General features: G+C 40.9%; 1 long non-coding RNA gene across 1 annotated transcript in view; it reads left to right on the top strand.

Annotated features, from left to right (window-relative positions):
* The window catches only part of LOC140578605 (uncharacterized), an 89,018-nt gene extending 80,455 nt beyond the window's left edge, over positions 1 to 8,563 (top strand). Inside the window, exon 3 of the long non-coding RNA XR_011982855.1 lies at positions 8,526 to 8,563. This is a non-coding gene — a long non-coding RNA (uncharacterized lncRNA). The remainder of the gene's footprint in view (positions 1 to 8,525) is intronic.
* Positions 8,564 to 12,341: the final 3,778 nt, after the last annotated feature.

The raw sequence follows: 12,341 nt of genomic DNA, 5'->3' as shown, positions 1-12,341 counted from the left end.
ACCGGTTTTTATAAAATAGAGTTTAAGGGGAAAAAAAACGGATATTTATCACGTTATGGGGACATTGTGTCCCCATAAGGATAGGTAAACCCGCTCACACACACACACACACACACACATACACACACAAAGACCTGTACTCTTATCTTTGTCAGGACCATCATTTCTATGGGCAAAACCCCAGTCGCAACAATGATGACCTTAACCCTTATCCAGCCCTAACTTTAACCATAAGTAACCAAACAAAACACGAGTCTTTTGACATTTTTAGTTTTTTCATTGCAGTCATAGATTCCTCTTGTGGGGACTGAAAAAATCCCCACAATGTAAGATATGCATAACCAGCCCCACACCCCCCCGCACACACACAGACCCACACACACACACACACGCACACACACACACACACACACACACACAAAGTAAGGATTTGAACCCCTAGTTTTGGAGGTAGGACATACCTTGCTATCTCACTGAAATGTCTGCCCTTTCTGAAATAATGACTCCTTCTAATGTTTTGCTGAATAGCCTTAGGGGGAATAAACATAATATTTCTGCATTATTTACCTTAAATATCTGTTATTTTGGTACTTATTTGTGCATTGATTAATCTCTTGAAAACATGCTGTGCTTGAATAACATGCAGGGCTGTATTAATGACTGTTGTTTTACACAATTTTGAATATATTTAAAAAAAAAAAAAACCAATGCTGGTTATATAATAAAACAAGCCTCGATTAGCTTGCGTAACCCTCTTGTAGCGTTCGTCTGTTTAGTTGTTTGGCATCTTATTCTAGTTCATTGGAAGAATCCTCGGCCACCTTCTCATACACAGTAGATAAGAGATGTGTTGATGTTCTCAAAGAAAAAGTCCATTATTCTGTTAAAGGCTGCTTGTCCCAGTTTATACTGTAAGATATAGTCGCCTCTTTTCGCCGTATTGGTTCTCTCTACATGATTGTATTATGTAAGCCATGTGTAATCTTGCACTATTACTTGGAACGTGTACAAGAACAATGCCCTGTTTATTAATGTTAATTGTTTGTACTTGAGATTTTCCCCCTTTTTCCCCCTCATGTGTGAATTATTATTTATCTTCCATCCATCCATCACCGTAACCGCTTACTGGGGTCGCGGGGGGGACCGGAGCCTATCCCAGGAACAATGGGCACAGGCAGGAACCAACCCTGGCCAACACACTGCAGGGCGCACACACTCACACAGTCTCACACACACAGTCACACAGTCTCACACACACAGTCACACAGTCTCACACACACAGTCACATGCACACTCACACAGTCTCACGCACACTCACACAGTCACAAACACACTCACACAGTCTCACACACACAGTCACACAGTCTCACTCACACAGTCTCACGCACACTCACGCAGTCACAAACACACTCACACAGTCTCACGCACACTCACACAGTCACAAACACACTCACACAGTCTCACGCACACTCACACAGTCACATGCACACTCACACACTCACACAGTCTCACACACACAGTCACACAGTCTCACACACACAGTCACATGCACACTCACACAGTCACACACACACTCACACAGTCTCACGCACACTCACACAGTCACAAACACACTCACACAGTCTCACGCACACTCACACAATTACAGGGGCCAACTTATATTCGCAAACTAACGTACCCCACACGCTTTTGGACTGTGGGAGGAAACCGGAGCCCCCAGTGGAAACCCACATGAACACGGGGAGAGGGTTCTGAACTCCACACGGAAAGGACCCGGGACCGAACCCAGGACCTTCTTGCTATGAGGCTTATTTATCTTTCTTATTTTTATTATTATTTTTTATTTTTTCTCTTTTTCATTCTGTTCATCCTGTAATGTGCCAAAGAAGATAAATCTTTAAATAAACAATGAAAAAATATACACTCACCTAAAGAATTATTAGGAACACCTGTTCAATTTCTCATTAATGCAATTATCTAATCAACCAATCACATGGCAGTTGCTTCAATGCATTTAGGGGTGTGGTCCTGGTCAAGACAATCTCCTGAACTCCAAACTGAATGTCAGAATGGGAAATAAAGGTGATTTAAGCAATTTTGAGCGTGGCATGGTTGTTGGTGCCAGACGGGCCGGTCTGAGTATTTCATAATCTGCCCAGTTACTGGGATTTTCATGCACAACCATTTCTAGGGTTTACAAAGAATAGTGTGCAAAAGGAAAAACATCCAGTATGCGGCAGTCCTGTGGGCGAAAATTCCTTGTTGATGCTAGAGGTCAGAGGAGAATGGGCCGACTGATTCAAGCTGATAGAAGAGCAACTTTGACTGAAATAACCACTCGTTACAACCGAGGTATGCAGCAAAGCATTTGTGAAGCCACAACACGCACAACCTTGAGGCGGATGGGCTACAACAGCAGAAGACCCCACCGGGTACCACTCATCTCCACTACAAATAGGAAAAAGAGGCTACAATTTGCACGAGCTCACCAAAATAGGACAGTTGAAGACTGGAAAAATGTTGCCTGGTCTGATGAGTCTCGATTTCTGTTGAGACATTCAAATGGTAGAGTCAGAATTTGGCGTAAACAGAATGAGAACATGGATCCATCATGCCTTGTTACCACTGTGCAGGCTGGTGGTGGTGGTGTAATGGTGTGGGGGATGTTTTCTTGGCACACTTTAGGCCCCTTAGTGCCAATTGGGCATCATTTAAATGCCACGGCCTACCTGAGCATTGTTTCTGATCATGTCCATCCCTTTATGACCACCATGTACCCATCCTCTGATGGCTACTTCCAGCAGGATAATGCACCATGTCACAAAGCTCGAATCATTTCAAATTGGTTTCTTGAACATGACAATGAGTTCACTGTACTACAATGGCCCCCACAGTCACCAGATCTCAACCCAATAGAGCATCTTTGGGATGTGGTGGAATGGGAGCTTCGTGCCCTGGATGTGCATCCCACAAATCTCCATCAACTGCAAGATGCTATCCTATCGATATGGGCCAACATTTCTAAAGAATGTTTTCAGCACCTTGTTGAATCAATGCCACGTAGAGTTAAGGCAGTTCTGAAGGCGAAAGGGGGTCAAACACCGTATTAGTATGGTGTTCCTAATAATCCTTTAGGTGAGTGTATAATAAAACAAGCATTTAGGACTGGAACAAGCAGTCAAAGTTTAGGAAGCATTATATCGTTACCCTATACCATTACCCTATAATGCTACTTTAGCAATTTACTTTAATAGTTTTCATGGTCCTTAGATTAAACAATTTTCACTGGAGCATTTATCAAGCTAAAATCTGTATCTGTATATAACTGAGTAGCTTGGACCTTTGATACAGTGTTAGATTGACATTTCTAAGTGACCTCTAACTGAGACGTAAACAGCACATCAAATCCCCATCCATCATAGTTTACCTCACAACTGTAATTTACGTGCCTGCTGCACAGGCCTCTTATCTTGACCTTTGACCCAGAAGTTATACATACAAATCACATTACATGTTCAGTGTTACTGCTTTCCTTGTGTAGTGGTTTACAAAGACATCTGCCACCCTTTTGTTATTCTTACAAACCCGGCAGATGGATTTAATTTCATAGTGACTGGGACATTGTATTCGTTTTTGTTTTTCCAAACCATCAGCAATACAGAGATTTTTCCTGAATAATGTCCCCTGAATAGTCCTTTTGAAAATGAACAAAAATCAGAAGCTTAGATGAATGACGATTAAATAATCACTCTCCTCCTTATGTCATGTTCAGATTTAAGTTATTTAAATTGTAAATAAAAACTATAGTGTAGCTGAAAAACCATCTTATACTACAACACACATCATGAACAGTGTAAAGTTTGCTGTTTTATTGTAGCTTTCTATTCTTTTAAACTCCTGTTCACCTGGTCATGCAGGCTGTCCCAGGCCACATGGTACAGGGGACAACAACAGGGGACAACAGGGGACAACAACAAACAAATGACAATAAAGATACTTTGATTAATGAGAGGGGGATTTAACCTGCTGGTAATTGATAGTGCAAAATGAGCCCACCAAACCTGACTGTTGAATGCTTGACTTTCCCCAACATATAACCATTTTAAATGTTCTGCAGTGGTAAACGGCATGAGGCCGATTAGCCTTAGCTACCAAGGCTGCAAGCACATGCTGTTCTATGGTGGACCTACTGCACTGGCTCTTTGGGCCCCTCTGTGCCCACACTATCCACCCCACTGCCCTTTTATTGCCTTAGCATCCAATCGCTTCCGCTTCCTCTCATAAAGCCACGCTGCTGTTGATCACGACAGGAGCGCCAGTCGAGCAGGAAAACATGAACGGTCACATGTGCTTTCTGGTTCCCGGGGGTGTCTAAGTGCAACAGTGTGATGTGAAACAGATTGCATGGATTTGAATTTGACATTACTGGTGCTCTAGTTCAATGTATATAGCAGGGTTATTCAAATCACGGTCCTTGAGGTCCGAGCCCTGCTGGTCTTCCAGCCTTCCTTTACCTGTCAGTCAGGTGTGAAGCCTCTGACCAATCAGAATCAGTAATTATTAAACTAACTACCTGGGGAACTGAAAACAAGGCCTGGATTTGGAATCGAGGGCCAGATTTGAAGAACCCTGGTATATAGTTTACACTGTTAATAACTCTTAATAATTCATAAAGGATATTAAATGTGTGTGCTGGGTGACTGCATTTTGCCGCAGTGAAGCTACATCTTTGGGCGAACCGTAGCGTTTCCACCCTGTTACTGCTAAATGCAGCTGTGACTCACTGTTGTTTCCAATTTTCATACTTTAATTAGCCTTGTAGGCCAATTTGAGTAACGCTGGCAATCCTCCCTGCGATTGGGAAGCTTCCATTCAGACCCACAAAGTGACTGCCGGAAGCAGCTGGAGGTACAGTCCTTAAAACGAAAAGTGACAAGAAAGAGAGAGGAGGAAGAAATGGGGCAGTGTGGGGGTGGTCTGCACGCAGCAAAGAATATTCTACCCTTTATTTTAATTGGGCTGTGTTTCCAGGTCATATGAAGGTCACAAGGCGTCAATCAGCCGCCTAATCTTTTGATACCGTTGTAGTCTGAAGCCTTCATAGCAGGACTTTCACAATTAAGCAGCATACAAGCTGTATGCATAATTTAATTCAATATAACTAGGCTCTCTGTTCAATGGTGTAAGTTATAAAGAATCCTCTTAACACTCGCATGTGAAACCAGGATACCAATGTCGCTTTGAAGATGTTTTAGAATTTATTTAAGAATCAATAGCCTAGTCAACTACATATATAGCTTTATATTAGATACAATTATTGTAAACTGCATACACAGCATGGAAGGGATTATACTTTGTAAGAGAGTTTCAGGTGCTGTGTGTCTAAGGATTCGATTGGCTAAGATGTGTGGTCTAAGTCATTTTAAATGTTTTGTGATTATTGGTGACAGACATTGTGGTTCCAGCATCTCAAAGACAGTTTTTTTCACCTTTTGAGTCCTTGAGCAAAGGCCCTTAACCCCAATTTCTCAGAGGACTGTCTGACCCCACTTTCAGAACTTTACATTTTATAAATAAATGTAACGTGAAAACATCCATTTAGTGGGAAGGAGAATATTCAAGACCATGAAAACTCTCTCTATAATGTCAATGGCGTTTAAAATGTAACAGCACTACAGGATAACCTGTACGGAATATCAGAAGCAACCAGTAGATCAAATTGGAGGACATTGCTGCAGCCTGTGTTTATCTCTCTATAATATGACACAAGCTGAATAGCATAACCAATGGCCTGTACCTTAAATCCAACAAGTTACCCCAATAAGCCAGTAACCCCGCTTCGTATGAAACACTAAGGGACAGACACCAAATAGCCTAATTGCAGTCAGGGATGAGTCAGCATTGTTGAATATTCAAAAATTTGAGAATGTGTATAAAATACAAAAAAATCCAATTGGCAGTGGCAATGGTAACTTTATTTATAACGCACTTTACACACAACAAAGTTGACCAAAGTGCTACAAGTGTATCAGAATAAGAATAAAAACCAAAAATAAACTAAAAATCACATCTAAAATACATCAAAATTAAAATAAATAGAATAAAATAAAAAATAAAAAAACAAATTAAAAATGTCAACATGTCATGCTGTACCAAAGGCCAAAGTGAACAAATGTGTTTTGAGAAGTGATTTAAAGACAGATTAAAAAATTGAATAGTAAATAAAATATTAATCAGCAATATAATTGGTTGTGATTTGTCCATTATCTAATAACTTTTTGGTTTATTCATTTTGAAGTTTACCTCTGTTGTTTTTGCGTGAGCTCTACATGCAATCTCCAGTCTTATAATCATTTTCATCTTTGCTCACTAATAGCATGATGTGGTTGAGAGTTTAGCAGAAATGACGGCTGGCATGGTGTTGCAGTCGTTAGCACTGTTGCCTTGCACCTCTGGGACCAGGTTCTATGTATGTGACGTTTGCATGTTCTCCCTGCCCTGTCGTGGCGTTTCCTCCCACAGTCCAAAAACATGCTGAGATTAATTGGAGTTGCCAAATTGCCCATAAGTGTGCGTGTGATAGGACACAGACCCCCCACAGCCCTGAATAGGGCAAGAGTTTACAGAAAATGGATGGATGGACTGAGTTGATCAAGAACTGATCACCAGAAGATTCATGGTTTGCTGTCTGCAAATGTTTTGGATTCCACAGAGACAATATTGAGCAAAAGTAAGTGATTTGTCGGTAATGTTTTGTGTCTGTTGGCAATTTACAGCATCTGATTTTGCTGCTGGTAGTAATGTCATATATACATTTAGGTTGTCATTAAAGATGTTCTAGAAATTAATGTTCTATCACATTCTGTGAAATAAGAGTGAATTGTGATTGTACCAGTAGAGTCGTTTTGACAAGTTAAACAGAATGTGAACTGGTATGGCACATCCTGGTGGGAAGGATGATTCACAGTGTGGCTTAATGGCAGCAAGGGGCATTACTGAAAAATGGACAGACTAACAAAAACAAAACAGACCACAAGGGGTCAAAACAAAGACAGGAGATAAAACAAGAACTAAAAGGGACTGTTAATGAACACAGGAGACACAGGTTCAGGAAACACTGGTAAGGATCATGCAGGAACAAGCAGTATGCAGTACACACAGTAAAACAGGAACAAGCATAATGACTGACTGAGGAACAAAGCAAGGACAGGCACATAAATACACAGATAACGAGAACATGATGAGGGACAGGTGTGGGCCGTTATTAATTACACATTAGGAGCTACAGGAACAGTGAGGGTAAATATGAAACACTGAGTTCAGACACTAGGAGAGACTAGCAAGATAGGTAAAACAGAATATACCTACAAAACTAAATAAACAAGGATATCTAAGAACTGAAATGCAAAACAAGGACCAATACCGAAATACATAAACCCACAATGGTAGTAATGCACAGTTCTCAGACACACACTCAGACCATTCCGCCATATGGCAACCAGAGGAATATACTACCGATTGTGAAGCACACAAGACTCGGGGAAGATGAACAGGATGGCCAGTGACCCCAGCTGGCCATACAGGGAAATGACAGACAAGACCTGGACTGATCCTTACAGTGAACTACTGATTTGCCTTTCACAGTAAAGACAGACAATTGTTAGGTAAATTCTATTTTTCTATAGTTAATTTTGGGTACGTTTTCAACTACTTTTATATTGTAAAAAGATTTGAAATATTGCAATGTGATTTTTTTTAACATATTCATCCTTAGTATCAAGGCAACTTTTAATATTTGAAATGATCCTTTTGTAGCAAAGAGTGGTGTCTCATTTTGTATAGAAATAAACTGATGGAGAGGCCTGTTAGCCAGTGAAGTGCTGTTAGGTTTGTGCTGTTAAAAACAAAGAAATCACCACTGGCTATAACTGCCCGACACAAAGACTATTAAACATCACTGATTATTACTGCAGTTGAGCTCTCTCTTCATTTAATACACTGTAATTTCAATTCAGGTACTGTTTACATTATCCTTTTGCAACAACAAGTAAAAATTCATTTTCTTTATTTGTAAAATAATTATTTTGATTCATACTGTACACACATTTCTTCATGTGTGTGGTAAGGGTGGGTTTAAGTTAACCGAGTTAAGGTGTTTTGTTTTTATTTTATAAGGTATAATTTATAAATTCTGTTTCTTTCTGCTACTTTAATCTATCAGATTTGCCTTGGAAGAAAAAGAATAATCATTAAATAAACAGCCAACTGCTGTTTTCACAGCAGTGCTTTAAGTGAAACCTAAAGACTTTTATTAATGTCATAAGGTGCACCAAAGGTCTCAACAAGACTAATATTTTCCAGCAAAGAATACCGTAGTTTGTCATAAACACAAAAACTGCAGCAGAAACTAGCTCCTAAAGCCTCCTGAAAGTCCGCAATGACCAGGCACGTAGACAGGTAGTGAAATGACAAGTTTGTCATCACCTCCCATTGCCAAAATTGATCAAGGATGATCTCCCCCCCAGGTCAGCAAGATCTACCAAGGGGAACCACCGACCCCCCCCCCCCCCCCCCCCCCCCGTGTCCTGTGCGCTGAACCTGGACATCTGACATTATACCCGGACTCCCTGCACTTGAACAGTGAGTGTCCTGAGATGCATGTAATCCACAATATTTTGTTTTTTTTCTAGTGAAGCAGTTTGGCAGTGACTTTATTAAAAGTATCCCCAGAACTTCCTCAATGTCCACTATGATTGAGAGAGTATGTCAATATATGTACTTCAAATTACCTGCGAAATCTTACATTTCAGGTTAAGTATACAGTGTTTGCCTATAAGTATGATTTTATTGTACTGTAATGGAACTAGTCGTCAGGGCAACATGTATCGTTAATTTTTAATCTGTGGGCCCCCGTGGCACGAGAACGGAGCTTCATCGAGAACAGGGAGTCATCACTGCAAATTGTTTCATCTTGTGATGGACATCGATGTCATCATGAAGGACAGTAACTATGTGGCCATAAAGTGCACCTGTGAGCCTTCAAACACACACAGGTCAGGTATCAAATTAAAACAATCCTCAGGGTTAATGAAGCTTAACCCGCTGATCACCAGAGACTAATAAGCTTCAGCCGCTGGTCTACAGCCAAATATGATCACACAGATCGCATTGCTACACTTGAATTTTTAATACCACAATTATGCCATCAATAAATCATACAAGGACATGTACGGATCCTTACTCCTGATCAGACACGGACTATTGGAGGCTGTAGCAACATGAATAATTTATTCCCCTGTTAAAATATAATGTCAAAGCAAAAGCTTTTTCCCTTGCTTTTGATTAAAAAAAGTAATTTGTTTACACAGTTTTGATAAAATGTAATTGTATTAGATGTCTGGATGATTTTTATAAAATAACAATTTTCTCCTACATTTTTCCCTCCAATAAATCAAACTGCTTAACTTCTAAAATTTAAGGGAAATAGAACATTTTAAAAATACAACTTACTAGTTTTCTACTTTTATTGCACGTGTTCCATCATAATCGGGAAATTGAGCATGGAGCATGTGATCTCGCACTGAGCCACAGATATTCGGCTCTGCATCCTGCAGAGAGTGTGTGCTGCATTGCTTGCTGTGAGTGAGGCTTCCTGGTTGAGTTTCTTACTATTATTTCTGGATTTTGGTGGGAGTTACCGGCCTTGGATGGCCGGCCCCCTGGCCCAGGTTCCATGCCTCTGGTCAGCCTGCTTCTTGTACCTGTGTTCTTGATTAGTTTCACAGCTTCGGTGCCAGTGTCTTGTTTTCAGGTTTGTTGTAGTTATGATGTTTTCTTGTTTCCCGATACTCCTGCACTTGAGTCCATTTTTTAATGATATTTATTTAGTGCACCGTATACCCAGCGGCCCAGCAGCACAGCAGCCCAACAGCCCTGCAGCCCAGCAGCACAGCAGCCCAACAGCCCTGCAGCCCAGCAGCACAGCAGCCCAGCAGCACAGCAGCCCAACAGCCCTGCAGCCCAGCAGCACAGCAGCCCAGCAGCACAGCAGCCCAGCAGCACAGCAGCCCAACAGCCCTGCAGCCCAGCAGCCCTGCAGCACAGCAGCCCTGCAGCCCAGCAGCACAGCAGCCCAGCAGCACAGCAGCCCAACAGCCCTGCAGCCCAGCAGCCCAACAGCCCTGCAGCCCAGCAGCCCAACAGCCCTGCAGCCCAGCAGCCCTGCAGCCCTGACTCCTGCTGGTTACTGTTTTCATGCAGATTCCACTCCAAGGGTCTCCGGGGCCATGGGGGGCCTGGTGTTTCCGGGGTGTTCCGTCTTCGACTGTACTTGTGAATTCTCATAAATATGTTTTAAAAGAAAACTGAGCCTTGGTTGTGATATTTAAATTCAGTTAATTTTATTAGCAGTCTAAGGTGTGTGGTTATTTCTCGCTCCACCTCTCTCAGTGTCCGACATTCTTCCTTCATATGGATCTTTATTCATTACTTACTTTACATCCTTTCTACCATTCCTCTACAAGTTTTTACCCTTTATCCACCCTTAAAAATATCTGTATTCTAAACAAATTTTATTTGTTCGCATCTTGCATTTTTCGTGTTTCATATCATATCAGTAAGTCTCATCCCAGCAAGTTTCTTGTGGTGAATCATTTACCTCGTTGCCCGTGTCCATTTCCCAGAATGCAATGCAAATTGCAATTTGTGTTTGTTACAGCGGTGAATTGCGGCCATGAGCATAATGACAGTTGTAATGGGTGCGATTATACTGCCTGCATTTTTGTTTCCTGATGGAGCTTTTAAGCTCCCTGAAGAGAGAGATGGAGAAAATGTGTGTGTGTGTGTGTGTGTGTTTGTGGGGGGGGAGGGGGGTTTAAAAAGTGTGTTTATGGGAAAGAGAGTGACTGGTAGGAGTCTTTCTATATAGCTTACAGAAAGGACACATTGTTTCAATGAGTCCTGTGGCTGCCATTCTCTTTGCTGAGCACTTTACTATTGATGCTGTGTTATATTAGACACAGTAGCTGTGTTATGAAATAAAAAGAAAGCATTTTACATGGGACTGTTTTATACAGTCATCTGTAATTTGTTTTAATCACTGCATTAGATATATAAGATTTCAGATTGCCTACATATAGTCAATCAAAATTAAAATAAATGATTCCTTCTGTTATAGAGCTATTGTTTTTCAATTACTCTGAGTAGAATTGCACTTGTATTTAGATTTATTGGGATCAATATTTACACCCTCAACAGATATAACATGTCTGTGTATGTAGATTACCTAGCATGAGTCTTCCTACAGTAAATATACAGTATAGTACATTATACTGTACAGTATACTTTTCTATGTACAGGAAATATGGCTTAGGGGGATAATCATCGTATGATTATATGAAGGTCCTAAGCTGGCATTTTGTCACCGCAAGAGACTATTTGTCCCAAGTGAACAGAAGTGGAGAGTTTATCTGATAATATTTGTTTCAGTATTCCAGCAGGTAGGGCTGAAACAGATGAGCACAGGACTTCACTGCCCACCCCCCAGTTAAGGTAAGAAGACATATCCGGGGGGGGGACTTTTGAACACCTGTCCCACAAAAAGTCTCCACATGGCCCTGACAGTGAGCGTCAACAGACAGGAAATGCTTGTAATCTAGTCATTAATCTCAGTTGGACTGCAGCCAATGTGGCCTCAGCCAGAATATGCTCTTGAGTTGCTTTCAGCGGTGTCTATACCCGGGGATTTTTAGCAGTGCTACTGCAATGGTTGGCCGCACTGGTCACTCAGCAGACAACCCCGGAAAGATCCTTTTTCTTCAGTTCCCTAAGAAGCCAAGAAATGCTCTTAAGACCAAACTTCTGCATTACTGACTCTTAGGGTTTAATGGAAAATATAACTGTACTATGTTTATGGCTATATGTGAACTTCTTCACTTTGCTAATGCAATTTCTGGTGGATTTAGTTGGTATTAATGCCATATAGAGCTTTTTTCTTGAATTCTGGTAGTTTTCCACCCAGTGTTCTGTAGGTTATCATATAAATATTCTATACATAATCAGTGTTTAGTATTATACCAGTCTGCATGAATAATATCAGTTTTAAGTACCAAACCAATGTTCAGAATCATTTCAGTGTTCTGCTTTATGCTCTTGTCAGTATCAAACCAGTTTTCTGAATCAAACTAGCCTTACTTACAAAAATCTTAAAATGTTGGTCCCCCCAGTTTCAGATTTCTTATGATTATAATCTCTGCAAATTATGCCTTAATAATAATCAGCGCCACTTTGGTAGTTATAGGACACTTAAAGCAAATTAAGCTCATAAGAGTGTCTCCGCAGTG

The sequence above is a fragment of the Paramormyrops kingsleyae genome, chromosome 16 (assembly GCF_048594095.1).
Source record: "Paramormyrops kingsleyae isolate MSU_618 chromosome 16, PKINGS_0.4, whole genome shotgun sequence".
NCBI lineage: Eukaryota > Metazoa > Chordata > Actinopteri > Osteoglossiformes > Mormyridae > Paramormyrops > Paramormyrops kingsleyae.
Note: the sequence above shows the minus strand (reverse complement) of the source record. Positions and strands in the feature narration are given on the sequence as shown.